Source organism: Cetorhinus maximus, unplaced genomic scaffold (assembly GCF_964194155.1).
Source record: "Cetorhinus maximus unplaced genomic scaffold, sCetMax3.hap1.1 HAP1_SCAFFOLD_1696, whole genome shotgun sequence".
Taxonomy (NCBI): Eukaryota; Metazoa; Chordata; class Chondrichthyes; order Lamniformes; family Cetorhinidae; genus Cetorhinus; species Cetorhinus maximus.
In genome coordinates this window covers 1-12,354 of record NW_027597636.1, presented here as the reverse complement: position 1 = coordinate 12,354, position 12,354 = coordinate 1, and the positions used below count along the sequence as shown (strand labels likewise).

At 44.3% G+C, this 12,354-nt stretch overlaps 2 non-coding genes across 2 annotated transcripts; one reads left to right on the top strand and one right to left on the bottom strand.

The window, feature by feature from the left end:
• The first annotated feature begins 1,314 nt into the window (after positions 1 to 1,314).
• On the top strand, positions 1,315 to 1,386 carry trnae-uuc (transfer RNA glutamic acid (anticodon UUC)). Its single transcript has one exon. It is a non-coding gene; the product is annotated as a tRNA-Glu (tRNA).
• Positions 1,387 to 2,475: 1,089 nt separating this feature from the next.
• Positions 2,476 to 2,547, bottom strand: trnak-cuu (transfer RNA lysine (anticodon CUU)). Its single transcript has one exon. It is a non-coding gene; the product is annotated as a tRNA-Lys (tRNA).
• Positions 2,548 to 12,354: the final 9,807 nt, after the last annotated feature.

Here is a 12,354-nt window from a genome sequence, read left to right as displayed (position 1 = left end):
CCACACCTATCCGTATCCATAATTAACTTAAACCTAATGACATTGTGGTCACTGGACCCAAAATGTTCGCCTACACATAAAGGCCCAAAGCGCTGCTGCATGACGTCACCGCTTAACATTGCAGACAGCTCCATTGGGCTCTTTACAGCGGAGTGTTGATAGAGGCGAGTGGGGTCATATTCGCTTCACATATGATGGAGCTGCGGTTTGAAACATGGCAAGAGCGTTATCCAAGCGTTTTCATTTCAGTGTGAGCGAAAGTTCGATGATTAACGTTTGTTGGAAATATGAACACAAGGGTTGGAATCCTGCTGACTAAAGTTTTCACCATTTTTGATTTTAACCAAATTAATTATCAGTTAATTAGAAGGAAATCTATCCAAATACGTCCGTATTTTCTGATTCCCATTCATTTGTCAGCATTCAGGGAATTTGCTTTCGGAAATGGAACAAACACGGAGCCAAGTTGGTGACACTCTTGCTTTCTGGGCCTGTGTCTCTCCTTAAGACTCTGTCACTTTCGGTGTACATCCCTGTGTGTCTGTTTCTCTGCGATTGTCAATGTGGCTCAGTTCCCTGAGGGGGTGAAAACGTTTTTAACGCCGCAAACTTTATTCGCATTAGTTGTGCGAATTCATGTTACAATCTCGCTGAGAAAAGCATCAGCGTGAAAGATAAAACAGGAAATTGGCCCTTTCTATATTTATCCTACAACAACAACAAATTATATTTATAAAGCGCCTTTAACCTAATGAAACGTCAGAAGGCGTTCCCCAGGAGCGTTATATAACAAAGTGTGACACCGAGCCTCTTTTCGGTCAGATGACTAAAAGCTCGGTCAAAGAGGGAGACTTTAAGAACTGTCTTAAAGGAGGAAAGTATCGATTTCATGTTCCAGCTAACAGCAAAGGTACTACTCATTGGTTAAGAAGTCTCTTGTGTTCATCTGACACAGACCATTTGGTCGGAGAAAGTTGTCTCTGATGAAAGAGATCGGGAATGAAAAAAAAATGTCAAAAGTTGCCTCCATAATCCAAATGATGTCCAGTGACCAGGAATCGGCGCTTCCATTGGACCAACAGCGAATAGGGTGGAGGGTTTTGGAAATTGAAAGTTACACATGAGCAGCTTGGGGGCTATTTCACCTCACTGTCAATTTCATATTCCAGCTCACAGCAACCATTGTTTTCATTGGATGACGAAGTAGTTTATCTTGAACCGAAACAGGCAGTTTTGTGGTGAAAGAGATCTGAACTGAAAAACAATAGGCAAAAGCAGCGTAGTTAAGCCAAATCGAAAAACGTTAGCACAGCTTCCCTGGTGATCTAGTGGTCAGGATTCGACGCTTTCACCGCCGCGGCCCGGGTTCGATTCCCGGTCAGGGAATGTCCACTTATTGAGTTTTTCGGAACGGGTGTTGATCACTCATTGACTGGAAAGGTTTAAAAGCTCCACCAGAATCAGAGGAGTGAGAGTTCAAGAGCTGGAAAACATCACACTTGGTTCAAGTGGAGTGAGGGAATGAAGAAAGAGGAGAGGAGCACTGACTATAGAATTGTTGGTGTGAGGCAAAATATAGGTGGGACAAGTATGAATTTTGCTGCCTACTCTTTGCATTGGCAGAAATATCACTCCTGATGGATCAACCAATCACTCCTGCTCTTTGAAAGCAGCGCGCCCGGCCGAATGGCCTCTTTGTGCTGTTACTTTCTATAATTTTATGGTTCCCAACAGCACGGGTCATTCTGCCATTTTATAACCCACACCAGCGAGGTATTCTTTCTTACCTTGTATTCGCCTCTATTGAAACGAAAACACGGAGCAAATTCTGCGAGTTTTCTTGCCATTTCCAGCACGAAATTTGTCACGAGACTAATTGAGCGACACATCAATGGTGCCAATCCTTCCCTGGAGCTCACCGCGTCCAAAGATCACTGTTATCATCAGCCTGTCATGTACCTTCTTGCAGTACATCTGCTGAACAATATAAGCTTATCACAGCTCTGCTTTCTTCACATTGAAATCCAGTGTGAAAATCAATTAAAAAGATGAACAACTGGGAGAGATAATCGGCACTGGGCACATTCCTGTAATCAGTATCTGGGAGAACCAGGAAGGTGGGATCCAGGTGTCTCTTCCACGAGTTTTATCCATTCCCACGAATTGATTGTGTCGGCATCAAGCAACAGCTAATTGACCTGGGAGCAGGACGGGCAGAGGGAGCTGGAGGCGAGGCAGAGACAGAAGCAGAAAGAGATGCGACATGCATTGAATTTGATGTATGTCAGTTTCTTTCAGTGGTGAATGTCTGTCTTGTAAGTTTCACAGGAGACACAGCAATTGGTGTTTATTTCAAGCAGCAAGATTTTAAAAGTAAAAAGATAAAAGCAAATTACTGCGAACGATGGAAATACGTCACAGCTGGTGAGAGGAACAAGCCGCACGAATTTTATTTGGCTTTTCTAAATATCATAGCGTCCAGCGTGGGGCTCGAACCCACGACCTGAGATTAAGAGCCGCATGCTCTACCGACTGAGCTAGCCGGGCATATAGAAAGTTGCTCCATATGCCAACATACATGGAGAAACCTGCTGCTTTCCACCTGGTGCCTCAGTTTGTTCTGACTTTTAAGGTGTGGAACATAATCGGCCTACAAATGCCCCAAGGTTGCAATGCATTCCTCTCAATCACCAATAACATCATTCACATCTTCCACTTCTTATCTGCACCTCCTTCCAAATACTGTGATCCATTTTCCTCAGGATTTTCGCCTGGATTTAATATTTACCTGCTTTGTGACCTCATTTTGAAATCAGATTCGCTTCAACATCCAACACAAACTGAATTGCAAACCTGACGGACAAACAATGGAAAACAAGTCACTCGGTAACACAAATCCCATGGTGCTCATTTTCAGATTCACAACAGTCAGCTTTTCAATAAAATGAAGGAATTTTACGGTGAAAAGAATTAGAAAGTTGGTGTGACTTTTATTTGTGACTCACTCACTCGGGTATTCTGTAAATGCTGCTCGGAGGTTTAGTGACCGGGATATAATCTACCTGTGTTTTCCTGAGCCTGTGCTCGGTGTATTGGGAGGTTTGGCCCGGGTTGGAGTATCTTGTGTCCCAGGGATGTGCAGTAACCCGCTGATTGAAGCTGCAGTCGCCGCTTTCTGCTGGCAGCGGGTGATTGGAGAGTGCGGGGACGGAATATTGCTGCTTTTCTGCTTTTCCCTGTCTCACTCACTGTGGAGCTGAGGAAGAGTGAATAATTGATGGGTTTGTTTCAATCCAATAACTTGATGAATTTCCAATGGGTTAGATATCGGTGTATGGTCGGTCTAATTGTTTTCTCAATGGAGTCAGCAACGTTTATGGAGTCTTCGTATTCAGCTCAAGTACCCAATGACAACCGGGAACTGAGTGACTATGAATGCTGATAGAGAGAAAACAGTTAAAGTTTCATTCCTGGGTGGTCTCCAACCACCAACCTTTCGTTTCATAGCCGAACGCACTAAACAATGGCGCCACAGGGACCGATGAAAGTTTAAGCCAGGGTGTCAGTGAGTTAAAGCTTCAGATTGCTGCGAACGGAATGACCATTGTTCTCTATCAGTTTTACTCTTCCAAAATAAAGAGTGGGACATTCATTGTGGATATATGGAAACAGTTTGATCCGACCCACTATAGGCACACCCATGTCACTGTGAACCAGCTCTCCTACAACCGGTGCCGTCTCCCTTCGAGCCTTTGCGTGTCTTGTCTGTTACCAAGTATTCTGATTGTCCTGAAGCTGACATTAGTTTTGAATTCCTGATGTGCAGTAACGAGAATCTTTTCAAAGTCTCAGATCAGTTAATTTCACTGATAACATTAGAGTCAATGTTCCAGTGTCTTAAAGAAGGGAAAGGTGCCTTGACTGTCTCTGGTCAGTCTGACAGTTCACCCTTCATTCTCCCCTGATTCCGGTTCCCAAAGTCTTTCTGAATATTCACAAAGCTGGAGACTGGGTTTTCTGTATTGGTTCCCAATCCATTTTCCCAGTTGCCAACTGACATTATTTTCCAAATATTTTTTGGAGAGGACAGAAAAGCGGCCTCGAGACCACAATCAGATCAACCATGATCTTGCTGAATGGCGGAACAGGTTCAAAGGGCTGAATCGCCTCCTCCTGATCGTCATTCGTCCCTTCCTGTGACACAGCCCGAATCACTCCTGACTTTAGCAAACTGCCTTCAGAATTAATTATCAGCTAAGTGAAATGAAAACCACCCAACCATTTCCGTGTTTCTTCTTTCCGTTGATCGGCAAACATTCACTAAATCTGCAGTCTGAAATGGAACAATAATTTGCCAGGTTGGTGACATCCTTGTTTTCTGGGTGTTTGTCTCCCCTTCGGTCTCTGTCACTCTCGGTGCATATGTCTGTGTGTGTTCCTCTGTCTATGTTAGTGTGGTTCAGTTCCCCGAAGTGGTGATCACATTTTCACCATCACAAACTTTATTCACATTGATTGTGCAGCTTCATATTGAAATTTTACAGAGAAAAATATCAAAATGAAAGATTCAAGAGGGGTTTGCAATGTTTGTACGGAGGTGCAGCTAAGAAGTGGAAGGTGTGAATGATGTTATTGGTGATTGAGAGGAATGCATTGTAACCTTGGGGCTTTTATCGGTCGATTACCTTCAACAATTTGAAATTCAGAACAAGCTGAGGCTTGAGGTCGTAAACAGCAGTGATCTCCATGGATGTTGGGATGTGGAATGCTTCGTTCTTCTTACATGCCTGGCTAGTTCAGTCGACGGCGTCTGAGGCTCTTAATGCCAGGTCTGTTGGGTTCGCGACCTGTGATCAGTGAAAGTCCCTTTTTAAACATTGTTGTTTTCATGGGTGATCCCCAGGTCTCCATTCCTCCGGCAGTGTCACCGCTCAAACTGAGTCTTTCTCCATCCCGCTTTGTTAATATCACAGTTGCTGGTTTATGAATGAAAACTGCTCTCGGCTTCACTGGAAGTCAAGTTTTTAATTCTGAGCATTTGGTGCTTTCACCGACGCAGCCTAGGTTTAATTCCCGTATAGGGAAAACCTTTTCTTTCCCGCTGTGTGAACTGTCACAGTGAATAGGAATTCCTTATTAAAAGAAACCAGGTCTGGCAGCGTCTGTGGAGTGTCAAACAGAGTTAATCTTCCCGCTGGATGATCTTTCATCAGAGCTGGAAAAGCCAGAGCTGTAACAGGTGGAAAACAAGTCTAGAGGCGGAGAGATGGGACTGAAAGGACAAAAGGGAAGGACTGTGATCGGTTACAAGGCATGAGAGAGAAACTGTCTAAAGGGATGATGGTGCAAAATGTGGGTGGGAATGGGACAGATTTTTCTTCCTGCTGTTCAAACTGGGAGAAATGTCGCTCCTGATCAACAAATCACAACTGCTCTTTCAAAGCAGCACGCCGGGCCGAATGGCCTCTTTCTGTGCTGGATCTTTCTATAACTGTTTCATTTCCACTCCCAATGCTGCTGCTTTCACAGTCATTTTATCATCTTACAACCCACTCCAGCAAAATCCACCTTCTTCTCTTGTGTTCAGCTCATTTGACGTCATGAGACTGAGCAAATTCAGTGAGAAGTTTTCTTCTCGTTTGGCACGAGATTTGGAACCAGATCTGGGGGATATTTGTGTCGATGTAAACAGTGAAATCTCCCCTATTACCTCCACATTTTCCCTTGCACCACCATCTCGATAGTCAGTGCTTTGCAGCCTATCACAGCCCTTCTCTCGTTTCCTATTTTCACCTCTGTGTTTGCTCGCGGCCTGTTGCACGGGTGACATTTCCAGCTCGGATACAAAACTCCAGCTCTCACTCCACTGATTCAGGCGGAGCTGATATGCGCTTTCAGTTTTCAATCAATAAGCGATGCACATTTATTTTTAATCATTCGCATGATGTTTATAAGGGCCGAACCCTAACCACTAGACCCCCAGGCTTGCTACTTTACAGGCCGGTTTACCCATGACATCTGTGCCTTCTATTTTCATTTCAGACCTCTTTCACCAGAGACACTTTTCTCCCACAAAATGACACGTTTATGTAGAACACATACGACTTTTTCAGCCAATGAAAACAGCGATTGCTGTTAGCTGGAGCAGCATTCATTGTCACACAGTCCCGGGTTGTCATTGGGTCCTTAAGCGACAAAAGAGGTCAGAAATTGTCAACTCTCCTGTTACCCGGCGAGTTCCAACAGACATGTCTTTTATTGAATATTCATTTCGAGTATTCTCCACTCACCCGCTGCCAGCTGAAGGATATCCTCATTTTGCTGAGTGTACACTTTGTGAAAAGACGAAGAGCAAGTGCAATCCGGCTGTGAGATTCTGCATTCAGCTAATATTCAAGAACAAGCAGGAGTGATGCAACTTTCCCTTTCACCTAAACGAACAAGTATCGAAAATGTTTCTGCTTGGTTTTGAATCGGGGACTTTCCGCATGTGAGATGAACGTGATAACCACTACACTACGGGAACTCAGCACGAAGTGAGTCCAGTACACGTGACTACAATGCAGTTCCGCAGCAGCACTTTGGGTCTTTGTTTTGAAGAAATGGAATTCGGCTGTTCTCATTAGGAATGCTGGAGACGGGCTGATCAACAATATCATCATCAAATGGTACAGCGTGTTGGAGAGTCATTAGGCCATCACATCTATCCCAGCTTCATTTTAAAGGAGAACATATCAGTCTCAATATAATTCTCCCTTTCCATAAGCCTCATTTTTCACTATTTCAAGTCACTGTCCATTTCATTTTTGAAGAAGGTGTTTCTGCAGAATCCATACACAGTTTCTCTTAATTAACAAAGTTTCCCCCGACCCAGTGACATGAAGATTTGGACTTAGGTTTCTTCCAGTCCCTGTCATTTTAACCAGGTGCCACCAACCTCATCCCTGCGGCTCCTGTGAAACTGACAAGGCGACACACAGCAGAAATTTATCACTGAAAGTAACTGACACACATCAAATTCTGCCGCTTTCATGTCGCATCTTTTAACTCCCTGTTCTCCCTCTCAGACATTTCCAGGTCTATTAAATGTCATCCACCTGGAACTTCCGCATCAGCCTTTTTCTACTGAATATGGTCGGTTTTCCATTTGGCAAGTGGGTGGCTCAATAGTTCAGCGGTTACAGCGCTGCTTTTGTAAGTCAAGAGCCCAAGTTCAATCCTCGCTGTAACCTATGAATGACCTTCAGCTGAGAATGTCAAGTAACGTGCGAGACTGCGGAACAAAATAGGAAAAGCATTCTGCTTTTAAGTTAAAATACTGCGGATGATGGAAATTTGTACGAAAAACAGAAAATGCTGGGAAAGCTCACCATCTGACAGCGTCTGTGGAGAGGGAAACAGAGTCACAGTCTCGAGTCCGTGTGACATCTTCAGGTCTATAGAAGGAGAAATGTGATGCAATTTATACTGTTTACGAGGGGGTGGGTGGAGCAACTGGAAAGGTCAGTGAAAGGTGGGGGCTCAGTAGTGGTTGACAAAGCAGCCAGGGACACAAGACAAAGGAAGTGTTAATGGTCGTGGAAAGGGCTAAAAAAGGTGCTGATAGTGGTGTAAAGGTGTGAATACAGAACAAGGGTCAGCACTCTGTTAAAGAACAACATAGAGCAACTGACAGATGGTCCTTTAGGGGCCTCCCTCTTCACCTTCCAAGGGCCCAAACACTCCTTTCAGGTGAACCAGCTCTTCACTTACACCCCCTTCAATTTGGTCCACTGCATTTGCTGCTCCCAATGCGGTTTCCTTTACATTGGGAAGACCAAACGCAGACTGGGTGACCGCTTTGCAGAACACCTTTGGTCTGTCTTCAAGCATGACCCAGACCTTCCTATCCCTATCCATTTCAACAAATCATCCTGCTGTCATGCCCACATGTCTGTCCTTGGCCTGCTGCAATGTTCCAGTGAAGCTCAACGCAAACTGGAGGAACAGCACCTCATCTTCCGATTAGGCACTTAACAGCCTTCCAGACTTAACATTGATTTCAATAGCTTCAGAACCTGAACTTGCTCCCCTATTTTCACCCCTTTTAAAATCCCGTTATAAAAATGTATTTTTATTTTTCTTTACTTATTTTTATTCATTTATTCATTATTTCATCCCCCTTTTATCCTCTTTTCTATCCTTTGTCCCCAACCACTGCCCCTCTCCCCAACCCACCACAAAATAGAGCCATCTGTCAGTTGCTCTAAGTTGGCCTTTCACAGGGCGCTGACCCTTGTTCTTCAATTCACACATTCTGCTTTCTTGCCTCTATGTCACTATCAGCACCTTCTTCAGCCCTGACCACTACCATTAACATCCCTTTGTCTTGTGTCCATGACATCATTGTCAATATCTCCTTTGCCCCCACCTATCATTGACCTCCTACCCAGTTTCGCCTGCTCTACCCGCCCCACCTCTCCCCACCCCACCCCACCTCACCCCACTCCTCCCCACCCCACCCCACCCCACCCCACCCGGCACCCTCCCCACCCTGCTGCCTTGAACAGTGAACATTACTTCACTTTCTTTTTCTCTTTCGCTCTGGAGAAGAGCCAGGCCGACTCGAAACGTTAACTCTGTTCCCTTCTCCACCGAGGCTGTCAGAGCTGCTGAGTTTTCCCAGCATTTTCTCGTTTTATAATATATAAGAGGTGATTGGCTAATCAAATGCCAGACGGAGAAAAATGCAGCGAAGTCTGAAGTCACTCTCTTGGTCGTAAAAATTTTTTAAAAAAGTAACAAAGCAGAACATATTTCAAAAGGTGAGAAAGTTGTGCTGATGTTCACAGATACTTGGCTGTGCCTCTACAAAGAACACAGAAAGTTGCATCAGTCTCTGCAGCACAATGGTTCAGCGCGTTCGGCTGTTAACTGTAAAGTTTGCTGGTTCAGAGGCGAAGCTGTTAATATTTTTCCCCCATCAACATTCAGTGTCACACAGATCCGGGTTGTCAATGGCGGTAAGAAAATTTTCCACAAATGTTGCCAATTCTACTGTTCTTCAATGAGTTTCGATTCAGGGAATTTTCAGCGTGTAAAGCAAATGTGGTAATCCCTGGACTACAAATACAACACGCAGCTCCTTGCAGAATGACCTAGAATGTCAAACTGTGCTGTCTAATCGCACTTCAGGACCTTGTTTTGTGGAAGTACAATTCGGCTGAAAACCTTAGCCATGCGGCACAGAAATTGATCTAACATTAGAATCTTCAAATGACACAGCACATCAGCAGCTCATTCAACACCTCACACATGTGCGAATGACCTTACAGCAAATCCGTCTCCACCTTTTTCTCTTTCTTCCAAGCCATGCATTTTTCAGAATATCATTCAAAACCTGGAGAAGTACAAATGTCACATGTTTTTGAGATGATGCAACCAGTTACTATTTAACAACAAACGGGAACGATGCAACCTTTCCTCACACTTAATTCTGTTAATGCTTCTACCCCTTTTCGAGCGGGGAAACTTTCCGCGTGTGAGAGACCGTGATCCCTATTACCCTACACAAACCCTGCAATGTAAAGAGCCCAATTTAACACACAGAAGATAGAGTCGGGATTAATGGGTCTTATTCAGGTTGGAAAGACGTAACTTGTGCCACAAGGATCAGTCCTGGGGCCTTAATTATTGATGATCCGTATTAATGACATGGAGGAGGGGGCAGAGTGTAATGTATCCAAATTTGCTGACGATACAAAAATAGGTGGGAGGACAGGTTGTGATGAGGACATAAGGAATCTGCAAGGGGATATAGATAGGTTGAGTGTGTGGGCAAAAACTTTGCAGATGGAGATTAATGTAGAGAAGTGTGAGGTCATATATATTGGCAGGAAGAATCAAAAGACAGACTATTATTTAAATGGAGGGAGACTCCAAAAAAGTGCAGGACGGAGGGATCTGGGTGTTCCCATGCATGAAACACAAAAAGTTAGCATGCAGGTGCAGCAAGTAATTAAGAAGGCAAATGGAATTTTTGCCTGTATTGCTCGGGGATTGGCGTTTACAAGAGGGAATTCTCGTTACAACTGTGCAGGGTGTTGGTGAGGCTGCACCTGGAGTACTGTGTACAGTTTTGGTCCCGTATTTAAGAAAATATATACTGGCTTTGGAGGCAGTTCAAAAGAGGTTCAGTAGGCGTATTTTTGGGATGAAGAGGTTGCCTTATCAAGAACGGCAAAACAGATTAAGCTTTTATTCATTCGAGTTTAGAAGAATGAGGGGTGACCTTATTGAAATGTACAAGATTCTGAGGGGGCTTGCCAGGTTAATGTAGAGATGTTTCCACTAGTGGGGGATTCTAGAACTAGGGGACATCGTTACAGAATAAGGGGACACTCATTTAAAACTGAGATCCGAAGGAATTTCTTCTCCCAGAGGGTAGTAAATGTTTGGAATTCTCTACCCCAGAGAGTTGTGGAAGCTAGATCACTGAGCGTATTTAAAGAGGAGGTAGATAGATTTTTGAAATATCATGGAGTTGAGGGCTATGAGGAGCTGGCACAAAAGAGAAGTTGAGGCCTGGGGCAGATCAGCCATGATCTTATTGAATGGCAGGGCAGGCTTGATTGTTGACTCCTGCTCTTATTTCTTATGTTCTTTTGTTCGTTGAAACGTGTCTCTGGTGAAATGGGTGGGAAATGAAAATGAAAGGCATAGGTAACATAGGTAAGTCAAGTTGCAAGTCCTCTCGGCGCTATCCTGGTGGTCTGTTGGTCAAGATTCGGCGCTTTCACTGCTGTGGCCCGGGTTCGATTCCCGATCAGGGAATAATAACTTTTCACTACGTGCAAACTGAATCTCCTGACTAAAAGCAAGAAATGTCGATCACCGACGTGAATCAGAGTTGGAAATGTCATCCTGTCGCAACGGGTCGAGAACAAACACGGAGGTGAAGATAGAGAAGGGCTGTTATAGGCTGCAAAACACTGACTGTAGAGATGGTGGCGCAAGGTAAAATCGTGAAAAGGCGTGGTTTTAATGTTTATATGGACACAAATATTTCCCAGACCTGGTTCCAAATCTCGTGTTAAATGAGGAGTAAACTTCTCACTAAATCTTCCACTTCTTAGCCGCACCCTCTTCCAAACATTGTAAACCCCTCCTGCATCTTCCATCCTGATATTTTTCTCTGTAACATTTTGATATGAAACTGCACAACTATTGTCAATTAAGTTTGTGATGGTAAAAACGTGTTCACCCCTCGGGCAATTGAAGCATATTGACACACACAGAGGGATACACACATACACACACCGAGAGTGACAAAGGGCAAGGGTTTGTATCCAAGGAGAAGCAAACACCCAGAAAGCAAGAATGTCACCAACCTGGCTCCGTTTTTGTTCCACAAGGACTACAAGTTTTGTGAATGTTTTCGTGAATGAACGGAAATAGAAAAACCCTCATGGATGCTTTAGTGCTTGGATGGATTTGATTGAATCTAACCGATGATTAACTCTGTAGACACAGAGTTAAAACCAGGAATAATGAACAGCGGGAAACCCCAATGGATTTGAACTCCAACGCCTTAACCAGTCTGCCAGGGCAACTGGCCCTATGGACAGGTTAATGTTGTTGGTATATAAGATGGCTGCAGCAGAGAAGGCGGGCATTCGGCCCATCTTCTCCGTGCTGGCTATCTAGGAGAACAACTCAACTACTTCCACTGCCGCGCATTCTCACATAAGCAATTACTATTTGTATTGCCTCTTCTCTTTCTCCCTGTTAAAATGAAAGCCAATACGCGCCCGCCTTCTATTTGAGCTGGCACTTTTTCGTCAGAAGTGAGCATTCAAAGTGACACACGGGTAAACCACCTATAACTTTGGCAGCGGTTTCACAAATAATAGAACCTGAATCCAGTGTCTGAGACCCTTTGGCCAAGCTACCTCTCTCAACCTGCTGTTTCCCGTCGCCTTGATGGTATTTTCACTGAAACGGTACATTAAGAACATCAAAAATGAAACAGGAATTGACCATAAGCCCCCTCGAGCCTCCGCTACCCCTTCATAAAATCATGTCAGAACCCCAACCGCAACACCAATTTCTCATCTGATCCCGATTGTCCTTCATTCCCTTAAAGTCCAAAAGTTTATTCATCTCAGCCTTCAGTATATTCATCAACCGAGGGTCCACAGACCTCCAGGCTACAGAATTCCAAAGATTTACCAACCCTTGAATGAAGAAATGTCTCCTCATCTCAGTCTTAAATTATGCGGAGAATGTGAGCCCAGTTCCAGGCACTCCAGCCAGGGGAAAACAGTCTCTCAGCATGTTCACTGTCACTCAGGAATCAATTCAGTGAACCTTGGT